Source organism: Corvus hawaiiensis, chromosome 30, assembly GCF_020740725.1.
Source record: "Corvus hawaiiensis isolate bCorHaw1 chromosome 30, bCorHaw1.pri.cur, whole genome shotgun sequence".
In the NCBI taxonomy this organism is placed as follows: domain Eukaryota; kingdom Metazoa; phylum Chordata; class Aves; order Passeriformes; family Corvidae; genus Corvus; species Corvus hawaiiensis.
In genome coordinates this window covers 3,742,350-3,758,576 of record NC_063242.1, presented here as the reverse complement: position 1 = coordinate 3,758,576, position 16,227 = coordinate 3,742,350, and the positions used below count along the sequence as shown (strand labels likewise).

The window sequence follows — 16,227 nt, the reverse complement described above, 5'->3', positions numbered from 1 at the left end:
AGAACAAACACAGCTAAATCACACATTCCCTTCCCATTTAAACAACTAGGACAACTCGCCCTGAGAAGTATTTCCCAGGAGAGTCACAGTGGCAGGCTCCAGCCAGTATGGAGTAGACTGGTTACTTAGTAGATATGCTGGGAATCAATTCTCTTACTCTGAATGGGAATTAGCAACTCATTAGTACCCTGACTGCAAAACATACTATGTTATATAATTAAAACCAACACACACTTGAGCTAAAATTTTACTGTTAGTCTCATCTGCTGTTTTGGGACTATTGTCACATCTCTGGCTTTCTTGTACCTGACAGAATAGAGTATAAAGGTGGAGGAATTTGTTTGTTTGCTGCCTTGGCCACTATACCTGGAACTCTGACATGCATTTGTCCCGCACTTCTGATAACATCTGGCATGAATTAATTTCTGCCATTTTTGTCAGGTTTTTGGTACAGCTTAGAAGTGCAGGAGCTTACTAAATTATCATTTTTACATTAAAACTTTTATATTTTGATGAGACTTACAAACCACAGGCCCATTGGCTAAAGATTTCTTTGAAGAGCTGGCTCAGCAGAGACAAAAATTTCCTTTCAGGCCTCTTTGTTTGGGCATGCACAACCCAATTTACATTTAAATTCCAAGCTCATGACCCTATTTGTGACACTGATTTTGGGAGCTGATGATCTTGAGCTAGATGGCAAATTTGAAAAGGCTGTATTTCACCCAACAGCTCCACATTAACCTTTTCTCCTTTCTCACTCAAAGTGATTTTGCCTGTACAGCTCTGCTGAATAGCACAGCTAGCTTCATTTTAGTAAAATCTACAGGCTGACTAATACTAATACTAAGCTCACAGGAGGCAAAAGTTTCCTTAACACAAACCACTATTTTTATTGTTATGTTGTTATATATATTATTATATTGTTAAAATTGTCTCCAGTAAATTGTAGACTGGGCTGCAAATCTGGCAGATAGTTCTAGGCATCTACTACACCTCCAACAAAAGCTGGAGTTTGCAGTTCTGAAGACTCATTTGCCTTTCACATGAGCATGATCCACTTGGATGGACCTAAGACTAATTTGGAATAAAAGCAAAATCTGCCGGTGTCCAGCAGCAGTTTCACAAAGCCCATCCACATGGCACCACATACTCTTCGGAGTGAATATAAGTTTATAATTTCCGTCGCAGACTGAACATTCACTGTGAAATAGATACATGAACAATTCTTGACAATCCTAAACAATACAATATTTCCAGAAATCATCTAAAAGCTAAAATGGTTAATGCTAAAACCAGAACCAATCCACTTCCATTTGTATTTGTAGCATGATAGCTGTTACCTGCAGATCTAAAACATCAAAACACAATCTAGAGAGAAGAGAGACAAACATCAGGATGCATATTGATATACGGTGTGCACATTAGATGCCAGAGAGTCCACAGCATCCCCTGACACCAAAAGGGGATGACACACACCTTGGTGTTGGTCTAGTACCAACTTCACAGCAACAGGCTAAAGCCTCATAACTCTGATGAGCATAGAAGGGAAATGAAGGTTGCTCTACAACCATTTCTGTATGGAGAGTTTACTGGGACTAGATGAGATGTAGGAAGCACATAACAGGTGGAAAAGCATATACAAAACCAGTGTAAATCTGTGGTCTGATTAAAGTACAGCAATTGAGAAAGTTTTTCTGTGACTAATTCATGTGACAGACAATGGCCTTTCTTTTCAACATCTATAAATTCTTACACGGCTTCTTTCACAGGTGAAGTAACACTGAGAATGTGCCTGAACTAGATAGCCTGAGTAGCAGGAGCTAGCCCTTGTAGGAATGGAGCTCAGTATTCTGAGAAACAAACTTCCATGGCAGCCTGAAGAGCAAGATTTTGGGACTTAGAAACCTAAGAGTGTGGGGAAAAACCCTCAACATTTGCTGCCAGGAAACCACATGATCAGTGCCTTGTCCCTTACCAATGGGAAAGTACAGTTCATAGAGGACATGCCACACTTTACTGAAGTCAAGAAAACCTGTAAAGATTTTTGATATCTTAAAGTAGTGACAACTGTGGAAATTAGTCTGTGAAGGAAATAAACCATATTTTTATTGAGAGGAAGGATATACTATCCATTTTATAGTGTGATTACAGGGGTGCTGAGGGGGAGACTCAAAAAGGTTTTTTGTGATCTTTTGTTCTCCCAGCAAGGAGAACCACAGCTGCTGGTTTTTCAGATCCCTAAGCACAAGTGCTGATCAGTGACAAAGTCACTTCCAAATATTAATTAAAGCAAGGGGACAGCACTGTGGCTCTCTGCTCTCTTGCATAGGTCAATACAGCTAAAGATGGGACTGCAGGCTCTACTTTTCTATATGCCGTTCCATTCAGTTTCCTTTGGGAATTCTGAATTACTAAAGTTAGGATAGTATTTGTATAATGTAGCTTGTATCTGTCAAAACCTCTGAGTGTTCAACAACAAAAGGACAGGAGGGAGTAGAACTCCTTCAAAGAAACACACCAACGAAGTGCTTTTCAGAATATTCAGAATACGGTGCTGACTTCTTTCTGTAGTGCTTCTATTATTTTTAACTAGATCTTTCTATAGTCATGATAGAGAGGTTGTACTGAAGCTCATGTTAAAATGCAGAAGTAAAATAGGAGGGAAAAGATACTGGGTTTGTGAGATAATGTTTGTCAATACCATGACAAGACTGGAGAAATTTCAGAACTAGGATCTGAAGCTGTTCTTTCACAGAGGGACAAAAGTTATAAAAACTAACCAACCCAGATAAAACTGGCCTAGAAAAATGTGACTGCAAGTTATGCCTATAATTCTCACAGAATTATAAACAATTAATCCTTGTTGTTAATAAATTGTCATAGAATAGATTACTTATATGGCCAACATGAAAGCCTTCTGCCAACAAACAATGAGATACTCTCAAAGGTGTATTAAAATTTTTTTTCTACATGTTTTATTACAGAATTTTATAGCCCACTTGTCCTGGGTTACAGTGTATTCTATTACCATCCTCAGGAGCTGTTGAAACCATGTGGGGCAGTGTTTCCTTGCCTCCTCCCCCCAGACTATCTTTCTGTTAATGGCCCATCATTGTTCTGCTGCCTGACTCAGAGATAACTCCCTCCGGACTATCTTCTGTTAATGAGCCTAATCAACACTTGGCCTCATGACTCATTACCCCATTGTGAGATGCTCCACCCAGAGGGAGGAACCAAGCATCCCATCGTGGATATAATCTGGGACTCTGAACACCAGAGACAACCCTTCCCACTGGATTTCCAGAGGACAGGAGCTACACAGCCACCACTGGACCTTCTGAGGAAGAGCAGACTCTTTTTCTACAGGATCACTGCTTCAGAGGACTGCAGCCACCATTCTACCAGACTGCTACCACCACCCTGACTAACAGAGACTCAGGTTGTATCTTGACTCTGTCAGTTTGAGCCAGTGTTTTCTTTTAGGTTTTTTTTTCCTTTTCTTTAATTTCCTCCATTAAATTGTTATTCTGACTTGGTGCCTCCCACTGGTTTGTTTTTCAAACTAGTACACCACTTTATGCAACTCCACACAAATTGACACACTACAACTTAATTAATTAGCTCACATTTCACAAAGTTAGTACAGAGGATTCTCAAGACCATATCAGGAAGTTACATGTTCTTGTTGAATAAAAGCAAAAAAAAAAAAAAAAAAAAAAAAAAGAAAAAGTCCTGCAAGTGATATCAGCTGAGTAAAACAAACTTACCAAAATGCACAGCAGTATTGTGATTACCAGTCTGACTGTTATCCACTTACACTGAGAATTTCCAGATGCTTAGTTTCAGTTCCTTTCACTATACATCATAATTTCTATTTTCACCACTTTTTAAAGTGTACTTATTCACACCTCATGAAGACAGTTTCTACTGAGAGTGTTTAGGGACGAGAGAAATGCACTTGCAATGCATAAGAGATGGGACAGATGGATTTCCTTCATTTTCCTCTATGTCTAGCTTTCAATGACACTACATCTAAAGCTAATAGCACCCTCAATTGTGTCAGTCTAACTGCAGTTGTAGAAATAACCCTCATGGTGATGCAGTTAAGCCAACATAAAAAATGTTTACACCAGTATGAGCAGCAGTACAATTTATGCTTATAATAGTAAGGGCACTCTGAAAAAACACAGTATCCTTCAAAGTTTTATGAACTCCTATATGTCTGTTGGGATATATCCATGTAAAAAGCATGGTCTAGGCTACCATAAAGCCAAGTTACATGTCTGCTCTAACATCACTGCTGTGCCGAAACCACGACTCCAAATGAAGATTAAGGATTTCAAAGCTCGTAACACTTTACCATAGCTTGACAGTACTAAGAACACTGTTTTGTTACTGCAGCTCTTTATAAACTTAGAATTCCATGCAAACTACAAAGAGAAATATGAGCAAGTGATGAGTATTCAATTTCCAACAAATGCAAAGTAAATGTTAAGGTAAATTTAATAAACTTACCATGGACTATTCTCCAGATAACTAAGGGTCACAGAGGTTTCTCATCTAGAGGACACAGGCTATTCTCAATTTAGAGGCAGCAGAAATATAATATTACATATAGCTGAAAGCATACAAAATACCTAGGTCTTAGTTTGTTCTGAAAAAACATGCCTGCAAAAGGTGCTCTCTCCATGACTCGTCCTTGAAAAGCTATTCAAAATTTTTTATCTATCTTCTCCTGCTTCTCCACACAGAAAATGATCACTGTAGCCGCTTAAACCTTCCTATGACATCAGTTTAACAATCCTTTCTCCCATTGTTTTCCAGCTGCCCCTCTTGCTTAACCATCCTAATTCAGTGGGGGTGATTAGATGCTTAGCATTTTAGAAAATCTTGCTGCATAATCAGCACCCAGCAGCCTGTCTCAGGAACCATTATTATTAAACCTTGTCCTACAGCAGAGCCTTTTAGTTCCTGACCATTATTCCTTATTCATGCATTGCAGCTCAACAGGACTACTGGCAGCTACAGGGAATACTTAGTTATCAAATCTCAGAAGAGTTTTGGCAAAGTGTTTGCCAACAGGTGAAACTAAGCCTGGTCCATACACACTTGAAATACTTGAAGATCCTTAGGAAGAGAATAACTCTAAAATTTGGAAAGATTTTCTGGTGGTTTCAGCTGGGGTAGAATTAATTTTCTTCACAGTGGCTAGTACAGGGCTGTGTTTTGGATTTCTGCTGAACACAGGGTTGGTAATATAGAGATGTTTTTTTTTTATGGCTGAGCAGGGCTTACACAGAGCCAAGGCCCTTTCTGCTTTTCATGCTGCCACACTGGGGAGGGGGCTGGGAGGGCTTGGGAGGTTGGGAGCAGACACAGATGGGACAGGTGATCTCAACTGACCGAAGGGATTCCAGACCATATGGCATCACGCTCAGTATATAAAGTGGGGGAAGGAGGATGAAGAGGGGGATGCTTGGTGTGTCACCATGTGTCTTCCCAAGTCACTGTTACATGTGATGGGGCCTGCTCTCCTGAGGATGGCTGAACAGCTGCCTGCCCATGGGAAGTGGTGAATGAATTGCTTGTTTTGCTTTGCTTGTGTGCATGGCTTGTGCTTTTCTTATTAAACTGTCTTTATCTCAACCCCTGAGTTTTATGCTTTAATCCTGCCAATTCTCTCCCCAGTCCTGCTGATGGAGGAGTGACTGAGTGGCTGCGTGGGGCTTGGCTGCTGACTGGGTTTAAGCCATGACAGATTTTAATTTCAAATTTCAAATCAATCTCCTAGACATGAATCAAAAATCATGCCATTGCACAAGGACTCACACTTTCAAAGGCACATCTGACCTGTCTGAAAGCTCACCATTAGCAAGCTATTGGCAGCTCATTGACAGGTTCAGTCCAGAGAAAGGGCGAAGGGTGCTCTGACACATTACATTATGGTGTCCTGAGGCTCCTCTCTCCAATTTACCTTCTGCTCACATTCCCTTTTAAAGAGTGAATGCTTTTCTTTAACACTTTACACCACCAGTCACCTAGCAATCATTTGTCACTGACAGGTCTTAGGTCTTTCTCATTCCCGCTACTGCCTCCTGGGAAGTCTCCTGAGGAGATTATGTGCTGCACTGAGCAACAACAATCCTGTGGCCAAGAGAGTTCAGAGAGCAAGTCCCGGGAAAGAAGACGGGCCAAACAGAAGCAGTGAAAAACCTAAGCAGGAGACTGCAAACTGATGCCAAGCCTGAGAACACTTCCCATACTTCAGTAAATCCTGTGCAAATTGCCTGCAAAATCTCTGCTAACCTGCCCTACCTGTCTCACTTGTTTTGAAAGCTGTTTCTCAAAATAACGATCTACCACATGACTGGAAATGCTGTCTCAAATGCCTCTACAATGCTGAATGAAACTAAGTGTCAGGAAAGCTAATTTCCTTCAGAATAAATACAGAAACATTTCATGTTGTGGATCATGTAGAAAGTCTTAGCAAATTAATGCAATCTTAACTTTCATAATATATCCTTGTCAGACAGGACTGAGAAGCTTTTCAGTTATCCTTATCACATATCAGCAATAACGAACACCAGTTGAAAGTTTCCAATTAAAAAAAGAAAATCACAATAGAAGCTTATAAATAATGAATGAGCAAAACCTTTTTCATGAATCTCATCCACTTGCAGGCAACCATTTCTTTGTTTAAAGACAAAAATGCTGAGATTAAGAATCGCAGTTCAAATAAGGAAGAAAATGTCAGGTCAGATAGAAGATTATTCTTCAGCAGAAGCTGCCAGAAAAGAAAGAATCAAGGAAGAAAAATATGTTACCTTTGCAAGGATTTGGGTTGCAACAGTTTTTACCCTTGTAATTACAGTTTTAAAATTTGTTTTGCCCTAAGAAATAACTACCTTCATCTTTAACTGCTGCATAACTATTTCTTTCATTTAAATTTTTATTTATGTGTTTTATTTATGAAATCCTGGATTTCACTGCTTTGGAAACATATATACACAGCATATAGGAAATCTCGAGTTATGAAAACAGTATATATAGCAAGTGATAATTACTCCTCATAGCCAGTTCTCTGGCTGTAAATCTTTCAGTCATCCATAAAGCAAAACAGGCAGAAAGGTCAAACCAGACAAAAGACAAAGAGGGTATCGTTAAAGTCAGGATAAAAGCTAAGGATTCTTAACCCTGGATGTATTTCACTACCTTAGTAATGGTATTTAGCCAAAAGGACACAGCAAGCAAGTAAGCAAGTAGCACATAAAGTGTCATTAAGTAACCTGAACTCATAAAAAAATCTAGTAATTTTGTAGCCCAGGAAGATTTTTCTATAAAAATTTCAAGACTATGCATTTTTACAAGCTTACAGAAATTATTTTTACTGATCCTTTAATGCTTTTTTTCCCACCTTCCTTACTATACTTCTGTCTCTTATTTGGTTTGTTAAACTGATTTCTAGCTCTACACAGAAATTTAGTAATTTAGTTCATATGGATTTAACACCTAAATATATTACATGTTTATATATTATGTATCAAAGAGCTATCTGATGAAAAAAAAAATCAAGACTGTGCTTAAAAAAATTATTTCTTAAAATGTGAGTTGTTAACACCATCATAACGGCTTTCATTCAGGAAACTTAGAAAGATATAAAAATATATAAAGAAATGAAGTCAGATCATCCATGAAGCATAACAATGGTTGTGATAAAGCAAGTGAGCAGAGCTTACATTAATTCTGAATAGAAGTTCCTGTTTCCTAGGATGCTTAATAAAATCCTTGATTGTTTGAAATGAGGTTGTACATGAGATCACACTTCTTTTGGATTTAATAATTGTAGCATAAAATTTTGACTGATCCCCTACTGTATGTCCCAAAATGTATGTCAGTAATTTAAATCAACTCTATTAAGTAAGTTAAAAGATAAAAATGTATATTTAATTGGGTATGGTATGATTATATTCTAGGATACATGCAATAACTGCAACATCTTAGTCCAGCCAAGGGTTCCTCTGTTCTATTGTTCATTGTCTTTTATGATTTGATTAACTTTTCAGAGAATGCAAATCCTCATCATTCCGGGAGTTTATTTGCCAAAATAAATTATTCTTTAAAGTCAAATGGTGTAATTATACATGTGTAGTTTAATATTAATATCTAAATGTACCATGGTCTACAAATATTGATATTTATGCCATTTATCACCTGGAGTCACCTCTTCCTGGCAGAGTCCAAACCCAGCAGGCTTTTCTTGACTCAGAATTTACAGTGGGAAATAACATTGTACATGTAAAACTACAGGCAGCTATCATGAGAAGACATTTTCTCAATTACTAAATGATAACTCCATTACTTGTTATGTCATACACTAGTCCGTTTTCTACAGGGGGTGTGTGAGGGAATCAGCCTGTGCAGGCTTGGGCTGACTTCCCGGGAGAACTCCCAGGAGCTTCCCAGGTTGGAAAGGCCATCCAGGCAGTGACAGGTTTGGACATGGATGCCACTGATCTGCAGAGAATCCCCCTGGCAGCAGCCCAGGGCCCAGCAGCAGCTCCATCTGTCAGAGTCTCCCCAGGAGAAGGACAACCGAAAGCAGGACCGTGCAGGGAGTGGAGGTGCCAGTGAGAGAGGCGGTGGCCACATTCTCTTGCCTCCTGAACTTGATTTCAGAGTGCTGAAATGTCAGAGACTGTGAGGCACAAACAAAGACACACCCTGACACTGCACTCATTTGAAGGCAGGGGACAGCAAACTACAGGACTGCAGTGTACCCATTTCCAAAATCTATAGTGTTTCCAAAGAAACTCAAGATGACAGAGCATTAGTGTATCCACATCTTTTATCCAAGGGGAATAAATGCAATTATTATATCCTTGGTGTCCTGCAAACTCAGCCTGAATAGGCACAGTGTGCACTCTCAGGAGAGTCTGGCAAAAGAAAGATTTGAATCATTACCAAATTATCAGATTTTTTTTTTCTAGTTAAGCCAAAAGTTACTCATGGACTTAAGTCAAATCAACCAAGCAGTGCCATTTAGGGAAGAAAAAACTGGGAATAGCACTGCTGACAGTCTTTTTTGACTTACCAGGGTAAAGTAGACATGCAGCTGAAAAATGCCTAGTCCCACTTTCCACCTGCTAGCTCAGCATTTAAGCTTTCCATACAAACATGACAGATGATGTGATAGAGGATATCCTGACAGGAAAAACAGGGTCCCTAGTGACCTGGATGACCCTGACTCCAGCCCAGCTACACACTCTGATTGAATGAGAGAGAAGATCAAGGTGACCTTTTCCTCCTCTGGTATGCTTAATATTCTAACATGTCATTTGATTTTCTTGTGCCTGCTCTAAAGAAATGTTTTGCTACAACTACCTAAGCCCAATACTTATGTTTGTAACTGAAATTCTAAATTCAACATGGAATATCAAGTATTTTTTGCAGCAGACAAAGCAAATTAAAAAACCCTCATCAGTTACTTAGAAATCCTGACGTGGTTATCTTTTCCAGAGAGGCTTTTCTTGTCAGTGTGGTGATGCACAGCACAGCAGTCTGACAGTAGCCCTGGCCTGTGGACACCTTCATCTGACCTGCACACAGCTGCTAAGTCTCTGCCACCGTGTTTTCTGTTGCCAGTCAGATGTACAGGATGAGCTGCATGATGCAGTTCTCCTTTTGAAGGCTGGTTAGCCCTTGCTAATTTAAATTATAACCAAGCTTAAGTGCACAACACGACAGAAATAAGAATGGCTCCCAGCACAGAAGATGCTTGACCAAAGGATCATGCCGGCAATCACACCTGCCAGCAAGGTTGTCTTCCCTCCACTTAGCAAGGCATGTCAGTTTTCTGGTGATCTCATGCCATGCAGGGAAAAAGCATAAACTCCATTATGGCACATTTGGATGCATACCTATGATTATATGATTAGGGCCTTCCCTCACCTTCTGTCAGGGCTCTGTACCTCCTCCCCTGGCAGAGGAAGGCTCAGCACACACTGAGCAGCCTCCCAGCCAGCTGTGCCTGCTCTGCTCCAGCTGAGAGGCCCTAAACCAAGATGCTCTGGCTCCTTCCTTACCTACTGCATCCTTAAACTTTTACAGAGTTAAGAGGGTGTTATTTAAAGGTTGTAGTTTCACAGTTACCAAGCCTGAAAAAGGAGGAGAGCAGCAGCTGCTGTGCATATTATGTGTGCTAGATCTGAACTACTCATTATGTCCTTGAATAACGCCATTACACCAGGTGGCCTGTGAAAACACTGTAGCTCATGAAGAGCATTCTTCATGATTCAGGGTCAAACCCAAAGGCAGAATTCCCACTGGCCTCATCCTAAGATACCAAATAAAAGAGTTGAGGGAGTGCTGAACACACTCATACAATGCTGCAAACTCTATGCTCTTTCCTGTCTTATGGTTTTCACAGTTGCTGCCAAAGTTTTTTCCTGCACAAGAAATGCAGTTTTGAGTCATCCAGGCTGGTAATTATTCCAAATACTTTATTCAGGAAGTGTAGGGGAATAATTCAGGAAAATCTTTAGAGCAACAAAAAAAGCCCACTTGTGCCCACCTGCAACTGCAAGCAAACCCTTACTGAGATACAGGGGAGACTACAAAGCCCCCCCAAGTAGTGATACCCCCCATAGATCACTGTTTCAGGTTCTGCTGCTGAGATGAACAAGAGAGTTGTCACTCAAAGAGCCATCTAGAGCCAGAGGCTGAGACTTTCCAGCTCTAGCCTTCCCCTGACAATCAGCTCCCCATGCATAAGTCACACGGGATCACAGATCGGATTTCCCTGTCCTCAGGGAGGTACGCTCTGCTCCCATCAGGAACGGGATTCTCACTGCTACAGTTAGGGACTGAACACTAGGGAGTGAGAGAACAAGAGGCGTTACACGAGGCAAGGATGCTCATCTAACCCGAGAACTGCATGATGCTTAGAGTGAGAAAAGTGTGTGCCTGACTGCAAATTCCAGTGTTTTAGAATCATAGGAAGGGTTCTTAAAGATCATCTAGTTCCAGCCCCCCTGCCATGGGCAGAGATGTATTTTACCAGTAGTATTGGCTGCTGGGAAATTCCTCTTCAAAATCTATGTTTCTTGTCTGTCTTTTTGACCCCCATGAGGCCACCTGAGAAGTTTGGAAAGTTTGGGTTATTTGCCAGGCAGAAGGATGCTGTGAGGCTGTAAACACATGTGGGAGAGACCCAGAGCCTAGGGCACTGGCTGAAAGGTGCACATGGTGAGGCTGTGAAGCCCCATGACCTCAAGCACTGGAAGAGGAGGAAAAATGACCATGCCCCACTCAGTTCTCACAGGCTTTAAGAGACAGATGCAGGAGGCAGAACCCCTCACAAGAGGCTGCTGTCTACAAAAGAAGTGGTGGGGTTTCAAACACCAGCATTTGAAATGTTTTGTGTAGCAGCCCATCCAACAGACCCCTACAAGGATATTTTTCACTTTATAAATTTCCATTTGATGCTTTCTTTTTTAAAATGTAAATATATGTGAATTGTACGTCATGATGAGACCAAAGCACAAGATGATGGCCAATTCAGAATTTAGCCCACCCTGATCCAGGTTTTTCATGTTGATAGAGTTGTTCGACTTCCTCCAGATGCTACCAGTACATTTTAGTAGGATGAAATCTAGTCTTGAATTTCAAAATTTATCATCACTACTATTTCATTATTTTTAATTTAAAATCTAATGATGTTAAAACTTACAAAGCAAAAAAAAAAAAACCAAAACAAAAAACCAAACAAAAAACCAAACAAAAAACAAAAACTAAAAATTAATAATCTTTACAAAAGAAAACTCATTAAGAAAACTATTTTGGTTTGGTCAGACTTGGGTTCTTTTACCTGTAAGCTGATCCTGTATTCAAGAGAAAAGAAACACACTTCAACTGGACCTGGTTAAAGTTCCAGAGAAGTAACTACTTTTTCCTGCTGCTTCAGCAAACCTCCACTTGCTTTAACCTGTTTTGAGTAATCTCTTTGTACTAATCCACTGGAAAAAAATAAAAAAGGATGAAAAAGGTCCAATGGTGATTTCCTTTTAGCACTAATTAGGAGCAATGTGTTTTACTGAGAGCAAAGAAATTGGTGTAGAAGACTGACTAAGATACAAAGAACAGCTTTAAAGTGAAACTCATTGATTTTGTCTTTAATGATTGCTTCAAAATTTTTCCTAAAATATGGTATACATCATTGTTGTGCTATTTTATTTTAAATTCTGATTTACTTTTCCTTTTATTCCTTCATCTGGAGTTTGAATAGCTACAGGAAGCAGACTAACATTAAGAGGAAAAGCCTCCCATGGAAAGCTACAGCCATTAAATTATAATTACTCTAAATAATAAAGGGTTTAATAATTAATATAGAGCAGTTATATAATACACCTGACAGACAGCTCTGGAATAAATTTGCGTGGCAAAGCACAGCCAGAGCACGCAAGTGTTTATGCATAAGCAGAGCACTGTATTTGTGCATAACATTAAATACACTCCCCTAAGAGTTTCCAGAATTAAAACTGATATTTTAGGTACTAAGAGAAAACAGTTTGACAAGACACTCCTAGTTTGAGAGAATCTATTCTGCCCAGAAAATTGGTAGCATACAGCAACACTGTTTTGTTAGGACAGGATTAATGCCTGCAGGAGTGAAATATAATATAAGGCAAAGATCCTTGAAAAGCTGATTAAAACTAGAAAAGCAGAAGTATGCATTTTTTTCTTATGTGTGACTGTTGCAGTACGAGCCTGAAGAATGGTAGAAATTTTTTGAATTGCTTGGGCATAAAATATTAGATTAAATAACCTCCATAAGATGCACGAAATTCTGGAAGACTGCTGTATAATGTAATCGATTTTTCATTGCAGATCAAAACTCAAAAAATTGCAGGGCTTTAAGTGAGAGGGATATGTATTTAACTGTCCTAACATAATTTTTTGCCTTTTGCCTGAGACAATTTTAAATTTTAGGTGTGTTATAAGTAAAGAAAGCTGAGGCTTGTTTGGAGTATGAGAGTAAGCAGAAATCTGGAAGCAGGTAAAGCTAAAAACACTTTAAAAATATTTTAAAGAGCTTTTCCCTGAAACTGATAGCAAAGTATTAGTATAAGCTACGTACAAAAGTCAGTTGTCCCATTAACTTTATTTTTGACGAGTCTGAAAGTCAAAACCACTGTGATTAAACTGTGAGAAGGTGTTTTAAATCTTACCTGGAGTGAGTACACATCTCAGTGTGTATGCATCTGAGTAACTGCTACCAATCCCTTGATATTTACAGCATTTGATGGAAATTTAAGTCATAGAATGTTTCCAGAAAAAAAAAAAAAAGACTGGAACAGAATGATAATCTACATTATGTGTTTTATGTAGTTAGAGATACATACTTGACCATAAATCTTTAACTACTCAAATTTTAAGAATCTCAGCACAAAACTGTATTTAAAAAGTACTTAAACTTAGGCACAAGTTTTGTCTCTTTGCTGTCTTATAAACAATTCCTTCTTCTGCAATAGCATGTACAGATTCATGGGAGCCATCAATGCAAGTCAAGTGCTCTTACTGCTTTTTCAGTAAAAGATGTAAAAATGTTCTCTTGTTTCCCTGTGTTTTGGGTAGGTACAGAAAAATCTAGCACAAATTTCTTGTTTCTAGATTTAAGTAACGTGATCTAAACAAGAACAGTGTAAGACAATAAAGGTCAAAACTCATGAGCAACAGCCACAAACACATGAAACACATCCTAGAGAAGAAATCACACTTCTTGTGTGAGACCAGTCCCCGGATCTTCACTTGCATATTTGGAAATCTGGAACCCTCAAATTACAGCTGCAGTCTTTTCCTTATTCTTGATGCCCTCCTCACCTCAGTGGTCTTACCATCTGACTTTCTAGGAGGAACAGAAGTGTCCTGGCCACAGTCCTGGTACCAATATCAGGAAAAAGAAGAGACAACAGAGGAGCCAAGATTTATGGCACATATTGCAGAGCTCTTGCTAAGGTTTGCCTTGGGTTTAAGCCCACCCTGCTTAAATCACTTTTTCACTTAACCAGATCATGTTACTCCTCATTGCAGCAGTAGCATGAGTGAACATGGGGGAAAACACAGATGCTGAACAGAACAGTGCTTGTGTTGCATCTTCCTCTGCACTGGTCTAGCTGCAGGAGGAGTTGCTGGCTCCTTTTCAATCACACCATTGATGGAGAGAGCACTGCTGTTTGGCAGCACCTCTGTTTTCCATCTGCAGCACCAACTTGCCTTGCCTTTGCTCTGCTGAATTATTTCTGGCACTCACCAGTGGATATATTCCTAGAAATGGAAGTTTCTTAGTTAAATGAAAAATATTCTATAACTCATGTATCCTATTCATGGACTGTTTCTGCAGATGCTTTTTAACCCTGAGCTGTAAAGAATAGGATTATTACAATTCATAGGGAAAGCAATTCTCACTTCTGCAAGTGGTATTGAGACCATGTCAACCTGCTGCATCACTTGGGGTGTTTCTTCCCTGTGCAGAATGCCCCCAGGTATTCTGGCACATTTTGAAGCTGCTCTTTTATTCAAGGGTAGCATGTCATGGGTTTTCTGGTATGTCTTGTGGGTGTATGTGGGAGGGACAGTGGAGCTGCCGTGAAAACTTCATGGACTCTTCTGGACTAGCCCTTAATGACCCAGTCCTTTCCTATTCATGCTCCTACTCCGAAAATACTGAATCCTTTCACAGCTTTGACACATGCCCCACCCCACCCTCTTCAACATGCCAAAATTACTTTGCAAGACCAAGAGAACTGACAAGAGAGACCAAAAAAGCAGGCTGACACAGGTACAGCTGTAGGACACACACAGCTCGGTGGTCAGGTCAGGCAACCATGCTTAGCCTGGTGAACAGTAGCAAAGGTGGTGGGAGGCACAGAGAAATGATGGGAGGACACAGACACAGCCTCACCACGCTTCACTGCCAAAAGTTATAGCCTGTAATCCTGGAGAGACCAGAGCCCTGAGACACAACCATGTTTATCCTCAATACTTGCATACCTCCAAAAGAAATAGTATGTACAGGCCTTTTTATGTATTGTTAAGTCCTTAATCTCATATCTACCTAGTTTCTCAAAACAAAAAACTATTTGGGGCATTTCTCTACCATTTTGAAGTTTTCCAGAAGAGGTCCAAAGAGAGAGTTACAGGTATCACTCAGCTAGGCCCAGTTCAAAAGTAGCAATTCACCAACAGAACAGCAACAACTACCAGGCTTGAGACTCTTGTTTATAAAACTGTCCTTCTGAGTTTCCTGACTCTGCATATGAAAATGAAGTAATGAACAAACAGAAAATATAAACTGACACTGCATTTTTATGTATATAATGTATAAAATCTTTTTCTCTTTTTTAACTTGGGGCATGATGTTCTTCAGTGGGGCTTTTCATATCTTAGGAGATTTTTACAGGACATGCTGTAAAACCTCTGTGGATGAAAGATAATTGCATTCAATTGAAAACAAAAGCTAAATCTATCATGATCTAGCTTGTACATTGTCTGTTTCCCTCAATAGCTGACACTGGTTTTGTGAAAACCCACTCACTGACTTTAGTAAGAGAAATTGGGTAAATCTGTTTTGAAGAGATCCAATTTCTTGCTCCTATTTTCTTAATAAAAGCCTCCTTTACACCCCATACAAACCTTTCACTAAGCTTAAACATAAAATTACCTGCTCTCTGATACCCAGTAATACACTTCTAAATCATCTAATTCCCATTCACTTGAAAATAAAAATTATTCTATACCTTGACCTAGCCTAGAGTGTAATTTAACAATCAAGAAAGCACAATACACATAATTTGAAGTGGTGAAAAATCATCTGAATTTCTCTGCTTCCTGCATGAGACATTTTCTTAGAGGGACCTGTGTATGACTAATTTAGTTCCACATCAGAAAGAAAACAGGCCCCTTGAACATAAAGTTGAAAAAAATTATCACAACAAATTTTTGTAAGAGCATCCCAGATAAGATGATATTTTTTGAAAATTATATTACTATAGGGTTTATAACAATCATAATAAAAGAAAGTTTTAAAGCCAGTTTTAAAAGGACTGTCTCCAAATTAAATTACAATTTTAGTCAGTATTTAATTTTTAGTGGAAACAAATAATGATTTAATGAAATCAACTTATAGGTTTCAGTACCACATAAATAATTTTTTCTTATTATGAGTAAATT

General features: G+C 39.2%; 1 protein-coding gene across 2 annotated transcripts in view; it reads right to left on the bottom strand.

Moving 5' to 3' along the window:
* The window catches only part of GABBR2 (gamma-aminobutyric acid type B receptor subunit 2), a 470,824-nt gene that overhangs the window by 164,528 nt on the left and 290,069 nt on the right, over positions 1-16,227 (bottom strand). The window lies entirely within an intron of this gene.